This window comes from Anguilla rostrata, chromosome 2 (genome assembly GCF_018555375.3).
Source record: "Anguilla rostrata isolate EN2019 chromosome 2, ASM1855537v3, whole genome shotgun sequence".
NCBI classification, from domain to species: Eukaryota; Metazoa; Chordata; class Actinopteri; order Anguilliformes; family Anguillidae; genus Anguilla; species Anguilla rostrata.
This window is the reverse complement of record NC_057934.1, coordinates 68,161,718-68,174,899: the sequence shown is the minus strand read 5'-3', so window position 1 is coordinate 68,174,899 and position 13,182 is coordinate 68,161,718.

The window sequence follows — 13,182 nt, the reverse complement described above, 5'->3', positions numbered from 1 at the left end:
TTCAAAGTTGTAAATTGTACTTTTATTTAATCTCTGATGTCACTCTGAGGACGGACATTAGTTTTGTGAGTTAACGATACAAACTCTCAAAAGTTATTGGTACGAAAAATGAATATGCACGTAAGGACCTCACAGAAGTACTTAGCTTTACTTTGGGCCTAGGGGCTCTTCCATCCTTGATATAAATGTGTTGCCCTTAAGGCTGTGACTCCTAAAGTATATAAAAAAAATGAAATCATTCTCTGAAAAGCCATGATTTTGAAAGTGTCTTTGATGTTTAAAAGGCATCACAATGGCAGCAGTTTCCATCCGACATGTTTAATGGCTCAGCGATAAGGACGGAGACCAGACTTGGGAAACCCTGCTTAATTGCTGGATTGCGTTCTTCAGAGGATGGCAAACAGGAACGTTCTCTGAAGTCATGGCAAATCCTGTTAAGCTGTCTGAGATGGGTGTTACTAAACTGCAACAAGTACACAGAGTCCCCCCCCCCCCCCTCTCTCTCTCTGGCACACTGATGGTGCTCAGTAGAACTCTGGAGAAATGAGCATTTCTGTAACAAATTATTGGGAAATTAATCTCCTTGCGCTGGCCTGCTCCTTCGTGGGTGTGCACGTCTAGCTTTAAATTTCAACTGTCATCAACTGTCATTTTCAGAAAAGTATTTTGCACTTTGTGCAACATGCAGTGCACTTAGGGGTTCAGTTCAGCTGGCATGGCAATGAGCCGGAGAGACTCTGAAGGGCCACCTCCAGCTTCAGACCGGGCATTTATTATGCTCACCGATTATTTTGGGGTTTTTTTCCAAATAAGGCCAGCGGTGACTGGGAAGAACCCCAGAGTTAGGAATTCTCACAACAGACACAGTGGCTCTTTTTATTTTTTATCAAGTGCTTTTGAATATTTTTTTTTATTTTTATTGAAAGTGGTAAACCCAACAGCCAGTTCCAAATCCAGCCGAAATGCTGGATTTGAAACACAAACCCTATTATAATCGATTTGGTTCATGGTCCCATGGTTCATGGTGGTAGATAAGGAGTGATTGTGCCTCTGCTTTGTGTTGCTTTGGCAGAGGATAAAAATAATAGATTTTTGTGAATTGGTTGATCAGTCAGAAGTACACATACAATATGGGCGAAAAATTAGGCTCAATAAAAGACACCAATGTCCAGAAGAAATGATTATGTGAATATATTTTGTTTTGCTCTGGTCACGAGTGGATTATAAAACTACTCATTTGACAAAATACACCGTTACGTAGCAGCAAGATATTGAGCAGTCTAAACGAACTTAGCAGTGATCGATATGGCAATGGATTGGTCTCCTCAGACCTTTCTCTGCTCAAGCCCCAGCTCGAGCGCAAAGCTTTTTTTTAAACCTTCACTGTTTAAACAGAGCTGATGCCTGGCTCTTCAAATCGAGCACATTCTAAATCAATCAGAATTCCCACAGCTATACTTTGCGTGCTAGACTTCCAATGTGAGACTGAAAACCCACTCTCCTCCTTGGTATATTGTAAACAAAACAAAGAAAATGTCAATAATCAGCTGTCCAGTCATTATTGTCGAGTACAAGGGAGTGCAGCAGACCTTCTTCCTAACTGGTTTCCAGTCACATTGTTGAATTATTGAAGAAAAAAAGAAACAATCAATTACTCTCATGAATTCCTTCGTTACTAGTAGTGAATATATTTGTCATCAACAAGGGGCGACGGTACTCGGAAATGCATACTCCAGGTCCATAATATCTATGATTGTGTCGTGAATTCAAAGTGCAAGGCGAAACAGGAGAGTGACCTCAAACACTGGGTGAGAGCAGCCAATTCACTCAAAAACGATGATGGCCCAAGACCCTTTCGAGTATCTTAAACTTTGGCGTGCTCCATTTTTGTTGTTCACTACCTGTGCAATGGCTATAACTGAGAATTCTGTGATCTCATAGCACTTTCTGACAACATTGCACCACCAGGAACTCAGACCTTCAAGGACCTGAATCCAGTACTCTGACCATTAGACAACATGCAGCCTCTAAACGTTACCCTACCAGATGAATAATGGCACATGTAACTGAGCGTAGTTTTCCTTTCATCCTGTTGATTGCTAAATACTTGCTGGAGAAGCTTCCTTCCCTGTACATCAAGAAGGGAGTTCACTTCCTGTCTGTTCTCAAGGTCCTGTCAGTGGTGTGTGCGCGATTTGGATCAGACCATTAAAAAGCATCTACAAAGAAGCTTGGCTGCAATGTGGACGCGGAAACTTAAGACCTTTTTTCTACGCGTCACTCCAATTTAGATAAGATTAAAAGAAGGAACTCCTTTGGTCCTTTTTCTCCCTCTCTCTCTCTCTCTCTCTCTCTCTCTCTCTCTCTCTCTCTCTCCCGTTTCCTCCTGCTGTGGTGGGTTTTGATCTTTGTCCTTTGCTGTCTGTCAGGTGGTGGCAAGGACTTTTTCTCTCCCCCCCCCGCCCCCCTCCCCTTTCACGTTTCGCGGCCTTGATTCTACTGAGTCATGAGAACCGGCTTTCATTCCCACTGCAAAGGAAGCACATGAAAGGGGCTGGCTCCGGCGGGGGGGGGGGGGGGGGGGTTCGCGGGGGGGGGGGGGGCTGGGGCGCGAGATCGTTATTGAATCGAGCGGGTCAAAGCCAGCGGAAGCCCCGCTGCTCGCGTCTCACTGAAACCTGGCGGGCCTTCTCCGACGCTCGCCACGCAGCCTCACATCGTTACGCCGGGCCGGCCGGCGCGTCGGAGCCCGAACCTTCCCGCCTTTAATAACCGACCCGGTCCGATCCCCGAGCCCCAGGTCCGATCCCCGAGCCCCAGGCCCGAGCCTCGAACCCGGGCGCGCCACGTCCGTTTTTCCCCCGCTCACTTATTCTCGCTTATACAGGGGGCCATGTTTTTCCCTTTTACGTTTTGTGCGAGAAGCGAATGTATCTTGTGTTCATAAAGCAAAGATTTTGTACATTTACAATTCCAGTCAATCACTTTTGAAAACACCTATTTGGAGATTTTTTTAAAAATGTGTTTTTACTGAAGCATCTAATTCTTAATAGAATCAATATTACAACATTCCTTTGTAGTCTTTCGGCCTATGGACACTTAATTTCACTAAATGTGGGCATGCTTGGATATGTATTGTCAGTTACTTCCCCCAATATTCATTCCTCAGTGAATTCTGATAAAACACTTGAACCGAATCTAATCATAAGTGCTGCTTACTTGATACTGATACTAATCTGTCACATTATTTGAGTATGCTGACACCAAAACAAACACGCTCCCCTTGGGACTGCATATTTACTGTACAGAGTGTTAATCACTGGTGACATTACTGCACTACAAAAAGCCATCAATACCAACACTTTCAAATTGAGTCCTAAATAGTATGTAAACCTTAAGCAGACGTGCAACAAAGTCACAATTCCAGCAGTCTGAGAAAAAAATACATAATCTGAGAAAAATATATACTCAATGCAATTACTGCATGAAAGCCCTGAGGCCTGAGTCTCCATCCTGATCATGACCAAGGGTCTCAAGTGCACTGAAGTCGTTTCTTAAATCTGCACAGTAAAATTCCCAGTGTCAATTCAACAGCGCGAACCAAATGTTGTCTGTTAGTGTTGAAGTAACACTGTTAGAGTTGAATTTAACACTGGTCATTGTACTGTGTGGTCACACACTCTGAAGAAAGGCCATGATGGCTCTGTTCTCACATATACAGAGATCTTCTAAATGCTTTTACTTTCACTTCTGAGTGAAGATAAAATTGTTTCCAAGTGTAGTTTCCTTTGCCACATTGTCCATTATTGTGCGAAAGTATAGTTTATTTGGCTCTCGTATATATCTTATTGTTATTATTTGTCCCTTCAAAACTCCAAAATTATTCATCTTTTCTTGCTTCCCTCCTTCTCTTCCGCCCGTTGCATATTTCGACTTTCAAAAGGCTTCTTCTCCCCGGTAAGAAATCCAGTGCCACTGTGTCTCAAGGACAGCATGAGCTGTCAGACAATGGCCAGGATGAAAAATGTAATCCTGGTTTTTTTTTCTCAGAGAATTATAACAAAGCCTCTGCAAAGTTTGGGCCCGCACAGCCCCTACTGTGCATCTGCCTCTCAAAGGCGGCTTTGACAGTTTGCATTTGTTTTGATGGAGTAGAAGAAGGGAGAAAAAAAAACTAAATTATGCTGCTGTTTTATTTTTTCATGAGCGTGCAGAAAATGTGCAAATATCACATCTGCGGGACAAGTTTACAGTATTTAATTAAGCTTGACAAGAGAATTAAGTCTGATCACTGATGCAGAATAAAGTGATACAGTTTTTAAAAGCAACTCAATGTGTTAAAGCACACGCTGTTCTCAGCCAAGTCAGGTGAGCAGTTAACATTCCTGGTCTGGCCACCAGGTGGCAACCTTTCCCTGGCTTAGGAAGTTCCTGTAAGCGAACACTGTAAAGACAAAATGTGACAACAGGACATATCAAAGGAACACCGGACTTACGGCAGAAATGTCGGAGAGTAATTACTGCTTTTGTCTGGAGTTCTCCTTCAAGATGTGAGCACTATTAAGGCCAGTGTGGTGAATGTAAGGATTAAGTTGTGATCACAACCGCGGAACTCTATATAATTCGGAACTGAAATATTGCATATTGTACTTGTCATTCCGTATCTTTCCAAAATTAGTAAGGGGAGGGGGGAGGGGGGAGGGGGGAGGGAGGGGGCACCTAAAGTGAGATGAGGCTCAGAATTGTCCCAGAGTTGACTCCCTAAAGAGCACCTAAGGAGCTGTGTTGACCATAAAATATCAGAAGTATTTTTGTGTTTTATTGTTTCTGAAAGCGATGGTTGGATGAATAGGTGGTTTAGTGAAACGTTTTAATTCCAAACTTTGCAAATGAGATTTTCCTTTCCCTGCCATTTTTTTTTAAACCCTGGCTTTACGGCCTGCCATCTGTTTCACAGTACTGTAGAATACAAAAGCCAGAAAGTGCAACGTGCAAAATATTGTTTCCGCTTCAGCTGAGGAATTTACTTTGCAAGGATGAACAAAACTGTCCCCCTTTTTTTTTTGTGTTTCTAAGCCTGGAGTGCACATTTCAGTTCTTGAAATTCACAAGCAAGGCAACTGTGAGTGGATAAGATGCACATTTCGGTCGGGAATTGTCAACACACGAGCTCTAAAATAATACTGTAATCACACTAAACCGTAAATGAATTGTAATCACCATCTTAGAAATGACCAAAAGTATTAGAGCCACAGTGCAACCCAATGGTCACCCATGCTTCCCTAAAAAGCTATGAAGAACGTACACTGAACACTGGCTGATTCAAGCAAACTGCCTGAATATTTCCTTTACTTGGTTCAGTTCACAGGCTTTTAGCTGATGCTCTTATCCAGAGCGACTGACCTTGTATCCAGTTATACAGCTGGATATATACTGGAGCAATGCAGGTTAAGTACCTTGCTCAAGGGTACAACGGCAGTGTCCTACCGGGGAATCGAACCTGCAACCTGTAGGTTACAAGACCAACTCCTTAGCCATTATACTACACTGTCGCCTTAATTAAGTCGACCGTTTTTCTCTTGTGACAATGTAATCCTCATTCTATTCTATTCCATCGGGTGTTTTCGGCTGGATGCTGCTCATGCACTTTGTAGCATGTCTTTCCACACTTTCAGCCGCGGTTGTACGGGAAGCACTGAACGCTTTACAGAAAGCAGCTGTTTTCTGTTTACACGTTCCTCTTACCGAGCGGCGACTTCTCATTGGCTTTTGGCAGTTCCTCCCTGCTCGTGCAACCTGACACCGGAACAGCGATTGGCAAAAACCGTTAAGGCCGCTTGATATCCACACTGTTATGTCATCGCTCCTAGCCACTGACAACGTGCGTGTTCCAGGGTTTCAAAGCAAAGAGCGATTTCAGCAGGCATAGCACTAAATAAAAGCGCAAGAGTGGTTGCAAACTAGTGTCAAACCCAAAGGGGAAACTTAAAGAGCAAAACAGCGGAAAAATCAAAGTGTGTTCAAGGTTCAAGCTGTTTTCCTGGTGCTTATATGTAAAAATGCCACTGTGACATTCACCATTATCTTTGGTTCCCCAGTGCATCTCCAAACAATCAAGTGTGTATGTGTGTGTGTGTGTGAGTGTGTGTGTGTGGACATGTATTACTATCTTTGTGAGAACCAAATGTCCCCACAAGGATAGAAAGATGAGGAAAATTATGCAAGGTGGGGACCTTTTGCTGGTCCCCACAAGTTCAAGAGGCAGTTTTAGGGTTAGGACTTAGGGTTTGGGTTAGGGGTACAATTAGGTTAAGGCTAGGCATGTAGTGGTTGAGGTTAGGGTTAGGGTTAGGGTTAGGGTTAGGGTTAGAGGTTACGGAATTAATGTAGTCAATGGGAAGCCCTCACATGCATAGCAATAAATTCTTGCGTGTGTGTGTGTGTGTGTGTGTGTGTGTGTGTGTATGAGTGTATGTGTATTTATACGTGTGTGTGCATGTGCATGCATATGTATGTGTGTGTGTACATGTGTGCTTGCATGTGTGTGTGTGTGTGTGTCTGTCTGTCTGTCTGCAGGTGTGTGCGTGTGTGTGTGTGTGTGCGCATGCATGTGTGCATGTGTGTGTGTGAGTTAGGTGCTTTTTCTAAACAGGGAAAGTCATGAGGGTCCTGGATTCATCACCCAAGAATGTAAGGTTGTATTTCGTTCATTATTGCTGTTGTTATCTTGAATAAGATGCTTTACCTCAACCTCAGCCTCAACCAATACAAATGACTACAGAGCTACCAATTCATCTATGAATACATATAAATAAATCATTTAGATAAAGGTGACCAGTCAGCAAACAGAATTTAAAAAAAATGAAATCAAACTAAATCTTTTGGAATAATATATATATATATATTTTTTTTTCTCACCAATAAATATGCAGACATGAATTACTGAAGCGCTGTCATCAGATGAATCTAAAGTCTTTCGTTTTTGCGGGCGCCATCAGTGAAGACCTCAGATAAATTCAGCAGAAAAGAGGCGAAGAGAGAATCTGCCCATCAGAGAGAGAGAGATAAAAAAAAATTTTCATCGCACCAAAAAGCCAGTTCAATCAAATCTCTTCCCCCTCAGTTCCTCCCCCATTCTGGTGACAGTCGTTTAACGGGAGATTATTCAAATCAGTTAAAGCCCTGCGTTGAGCACGTGTAATTAGCTCAATTGAATGTTCGTAATTAGGAAGTGAAACAAATTAGCGGTTGATGGGTTCGGAGTGCTTCTCCTCTCTGCAAGTAGTGACGCCATACGGTATCAGGTGACATTAAGGGCATATGTTGTTTATGTACGAAACAGATGTCATTAGGGAACAAAGAGATAGACACTTGCAGATAGTATGGACATGCGTACCCTAGTCAAGGCCCCAAAGGGTATTTGAACCAGGCTAGACGATCAGTGCGATGTGGGTTGCTGTACTGCAAACTTGAGTTGTGTTTCAGTGACCTTCCCGCTGGCCAGTGTGATTTACAATAAACTTTTACTTTCTTCAGTGAAGTGTTTGTTGTCTCAGTGAGTTCCTGCATCGTCCTGACTTTGATTCCACGAGAAGAAGCTGGATCCTAACACTGTGCCTGTGTCGAGAGAGGGGCTGAACACAGTGTTAGTGTCTTAACTTAGTGGCTGGACACTTTGGGATTTTACACACTCTACATTCTTCTCCACCCACGTTAATCCTGCCTCGCAAAAACAGAATGGTCACACTCCTCTTCTTTGCGCTAAAGAGATAAAGGACATGCGAACGCACCTCTTACACATTCATCTCGATCGTCTGGCTCGAGGTTACGTCAAGCTGGAGAGATCGAGCAAGACACTACCTTAACGCTCGCATGAGACACATGCGCTTGATAACCTAAATTCCAACATTTATATCAAAACCTACTTTATATTTTGGAGCTACACAGTCGGAAAAGCTAATTCACAACGTCACTCGTATTGAAATTGGGGCAGAAGGGTCGATGCAGATGCAATACAATAAGTGCTTCTTTTTTTATTTTTTATTTTTAGAAATTCTGAGTGAGAAGTCTGCTTATGTATCAGGTCATCTATCCAGATTATGGCCAGCTTTAAAGTTCACACCATGCCTATGCTGTATTTAAAGCAAAAGCCGTTTTATGACTTCCCACAGGAAGTCATAAAATGCCCAGCACAATCCTTGCTCACATAATCCTAGCTCATAAAGACTTCCAATTCCCATACCCCTTGTTATGGCTCTAATAACTACCTGCACTTCATTCATATTTGCATATTCTTCATTTTCATCTTCTTGTCAAATCTAGCCAAAAAGTGAAAAAAAAATAGCTTTCATTTAAGACTCTAATCAAACCTGATACCAGCCAGGAATATTGCAATGAAACACCAGCCAGATGCATTTCAGCTACCAACAAAGAAATGTGCTGTTGTTGTAAAAAAAACAAAAAACAAAAAACAAAAACAAAACAAAAAACTGTATTGTCATCATACTTATGATGTAAATGAATGGATTGTCATCATACAGATATATTTCAAAAATAGTTGTCCTTTCCTGAGATAATATTCAGAGTTGTTTTCTGGTGTTGCTTGGCTTTGTGGTTAAATGCAACAATGGCTGGGTAAATACACCAATTTTGTGTGAAACATATCAGCACTGGTCAGATTATGCAATAGGGGGTGCCTCAGTAAAAGTCACCTGGTATTAATTAATTAGCATTTTAACACATCCAGACCACATCTCAACTCAAGCCTGGGTAGTCTGTGCTGTATTGGTGGCGTTTCGAATGTGCAATTGTGAACATTGAACATACAGGGAAGAGAAATGATAATATTAATAAAAAGAAAAAAGTTTAGTGACCTTTTACAGGGGGCAACACAGAGAAGCACCTCCCCCGGGCAGAATACCTGCTTCCCTAACTTCAAAAAGATAATGATGTGGGAGCATTTTATTGGCACTGAAACTGAGGGCATTACTAGCAAAAGGGTTGTGCCTGCAGGTCAGTGTGTGACCTCTGTCACAGGCGTGAGAGAAATAGAGGACGTCATGCTTTTCCTGGATTCGCATCATCCGGATCAGCTGGAATGCTGAAATGCATGTTAACACCCCCCGTCCCCCACCCCCCCCCCCCCCCACCCCCCGTCCCCCCAACCCCACCCCGCACCCCCCCGGGACCGAAATGCTCCGAGGTGCCACCAGTCCTCTGTCCCGTCCTCATCATCTCTTACCCGGGCCATTCAGCCTGGCAGTGCCATCCAGGGCACGCCACATCACAGCTCATCCGCCTAAACGCCCCGCCCCCCCCCCCAAATTGCTGGAGCGAGCGCTCGCAAGCCCCAGACAGTAATTAAATCTGTTCCTTTTGTCTTCCACTTATGCGCAGGGAATGGGCGCGGGAGGCTGGTGACATCATCATCATGGCAGCAACCACGTGTGTGCCCTGTTCTAGATTACACCTGTACATCTTCTGGCCATTTTAATAATATTTATTCCCTAACATATCACAGGGTAAAATCCATATGTAGTGTGAATTAATTTCATATCTGTCACGCATACCCTGCATCTGTTCAGTGGTCATGACTGCACTGAGGAGTAGCACACTGGACATTCCTAACTGCTGCTCACTAAAATCAGCCAATGTCATGATACATTGTTTTGCTGTTGTTCAGCACTCAACACGAACAAAATCGAATTCTTAAAAATACTGTTTTACTTACTCAACATGAAAAAAACTGCATTATTAAAAATATTGTTTTACTAACTTCACGTGTAGTTTATTTATTGAGCCTGTACTAATATCAGAAGTAATGTCAAATGGTAAAGTGTCAGAAAAAGCAAGATCTTTGTGTTTATGAGTTAAGCTAAAACCTTTATATTTAGGAGTAAGGTTGTCTGGGTGACTCTCAACGGCTCAAGAACTTCCAGCACTTTTATATTGCAATGGCCTTTGTTAGCTGGTCGTGAAATTGTGCCAGAGATCTGGTTTTACCCTCTGTGGACAGAACATGGCAGACGCCTGCATGATTCGCGCGTTTCAAAGACAGATTCTGAGGGGCGAGGAACCGTTTGATTCCGATAACATCTGGGCGCTTGGCCAGGAGTTATTTACTCAAACTTAGTGTTTCAGTTAATGTATGTGATGTTGCCTGTCTCTTATCTCCGTCTGGAGTGTCTTTGGTTTCGATTTTGATAAGGGCCTACCATGATTTATTTTGCCACTTAGTTTTTTTTTTTTTTCTCCTCCCTTTCCCCTATCCACCCCAGTCCTCCAGTCCCTCCATACTGGAGTTATCTGCTGGCTGATCACCAAGGGCTTGGACGCTCTGCTCTTGCTCCTCAGTCTGCAGGCTTGGAGATAAAGGCTCTTTGCATGCTAGCCACTCCTACTCACTCCACCGCAGCTTTCTAAATGAGAAACGTGTTTCGTAAAAACCCATTGAACTCTTACGACAAGATTATAATTTTGAGTGAAATCTTCACAGCAGGAAATCAATGTATTTAAAAAAAAAGGCTAAATATGGGCTGATGGTCTATACATTTAAAAAAAAAAAGTTTATCATATTATTGTATCAGTGCTGTTACCTTGCTGTCATTTGCAAGCTTTTCTGAACTTTCAAGTGAAGGCCTGCTTCATTATGACTGACCACTGATGCCATTATGACTGACACAGATACTTCTCGTAACAAGAAATGTCACAGCGACTTAACTCCCTCTACATCATGCTCATTACACCCCATCCATCGACGCTCTGAAACATAAGGGTGTTGCAGATAATGCTCTTTGAAAAAGAAATAAATCATTGTCTCAATCGCCCCGGCACATTTCTAACACCTTCCCACCCTCCCACCCCCAGTTGCCCCAATACCTCTGACCACTGACAGGCACTCATGAATGCCCCAGCTGCAGTGATAAATACCTCTTCAGGAACCCTTTAGTCAGAGTGGCAAAAAGTGTTTTGGTTAATATAAAGGAAATGTAGGCCTTTCTCACCCAGGTCTGCTGCTGTTCATTTGATAGTGAATGGAGCTGGAAGACACACTTGGTATCTGATACTATCAGCCGCCCTCTATGGTGCACCCGAACCCTTTATGGTGCACCCTAACCCTCTATGGTGCGTCTGAGGCCTCACTTTGGATTCCTGCAGCTCTTTCCTGTCAGTGCCGTACAGGAGATGTACAATACAGGGTATAACATTACATTAAGCAGACACTGTTATCCAGAATGACTTATATAACTATGACATAGCATTTACATTGTATCCATTTATACAGCTGGATATATACTGAAGCTATGTAGGTACAACGGCAGTGTTCTTCCCAGGAATCGAACCTGCAACCTTAAGGTTACAAGACCAGTTCCATGCCCATTACACCACGCTGCCGCCTGTGGGTATCGCAATGTATGCTGAGGACCCAGGGCAGTGTGGCAAAGAATGCGTTTCTGTGACTGTATGTGCGCACTCTGGCCTCCCAGCATTATCCCTCCCAGTGAACGCGAAAAACCGCAGGCTGAGGACTGTCTGTGGATGGAACCCTGGAGGAGATGCGACCAGAAGTAAATGCGGAAAATGCTTTTATAGGACATAATTAATTACAATGCAAAAATGGATTTTGATGTTCAAAGATGAAAAAAAAGTGTCATTAACTTTCCAAAAAAGTGAGGCTGTTTCAGACATTTCCTGTGTCCTCACACTTCTGACCCCAGTATGAGGCAGGTGGCTTGGAGGTGATCCTCCAAGGGCGGCAGTGTAGTATAATGGGTAATAAACTGGTCTTGCAGCCCGAAGGCCTCAGGTTCCATTCCTGGGCAGGACGCTGCCGTTGTACCCTTGAGCAAGGTACTTAACCTGCACTGATTCAGTAGCCTATATATCCAGCTGCCTAAATGATTGCAGTGTAAATGTTGTGTAAAAGGTTGTGTAAGTCGCTCTGGATAAGAGCGTCTGCTAAACGCCTGTAATGTAATGTAATGATGCCTCGAGCCTCTCAGACCAACATCCGCTTGTCACAGTTCACTTATAACAGCCACGATTGTCACATTGTTTTCCCATACCGGAGTCGTGGAGTGCGCACTATTGCACGATGGAACTGTGGGGCTGCTGTGCAAGGCCCCTGATTGGTTCATGCTCCGGAAGCATAGAAACTGCCAAGCAACGTGACAGAAATTGTACCAAACAGAGCGTTCACACGGAGGGTATAAAGTTGACATGGCAACAGCAAAGGCAGAACGGAAGAAGCCCTTGACTCTGATGGAGTTCGACTGCTTTTTTAACCGGTTTGGAAGGTACGAGAAGTAAACCACTTTGGACAGGATTGCAGTCTGCTACAAAGCAATTTCCCACAATTCATATTTCATATATTTCATGTAACCTCTATTGACTCCTCAAACTTCCAGAATGAGGAAAGATGCTGTAACGCTCACCGAGTATCATTAGCTGCTCTGTCTCGCAGAACCTGCACCTCTTTATATTTTTCTGTCTGCAAAACATTTTCCTGTCCTCTTCATGTTGTGCCAGAGAGAGCTAATTCAGACATGACATGTTGAATAGTCACAACAGCTGTGGATGACTGATATTCATATTTTTAAAAAAATAAATAAAAATTTTTAAAAAAGCAATTCTGCTGTAAATGAGGGTTGATTTTTTGGAAAGGGGCTGGAATTATTCACGCCGTCCTTCTTTAAAGGGACGCATAAATGTGCTCCTGCGCAGTCTTTGTGGAGAGGAAGCAGCTGTGCGCGTGTGAGGCCTTGAGCGATGGGGGCATTGTTCTGGGGGTTCCTGGCTGGCGTTCAGCTCCGGCTGCGCCGCGGCTGATGGCTTTGCTTCAAACGCAGGGAAGAGCGTTTGGTCCTCGGTGGCACCTTTTGAGAAATTTAGCTCCCGCTGTCATCACACATTGAAAATAATTTGAATGGCTCTTCCACATCTTTCCTTATTTAAAAAAAAAAACAAAAAAAAAAACAAATAAATAAAATAAAATAAAGTAATGTAAGTCAGCCCACGGCTAAAAAGTGCCTGAGCATTAAGCAAACGTCCGTGGAGGGTGGGTACGATGCCCAGTGACGACAGTCACATTTGGGCAGTGTACTGTTTTTTTTTTCCACCCTTCAAAAAGTTGCTTTGGAGATACAGTCATTGCCTCCGGATGACTAATGCTACAGGATTATA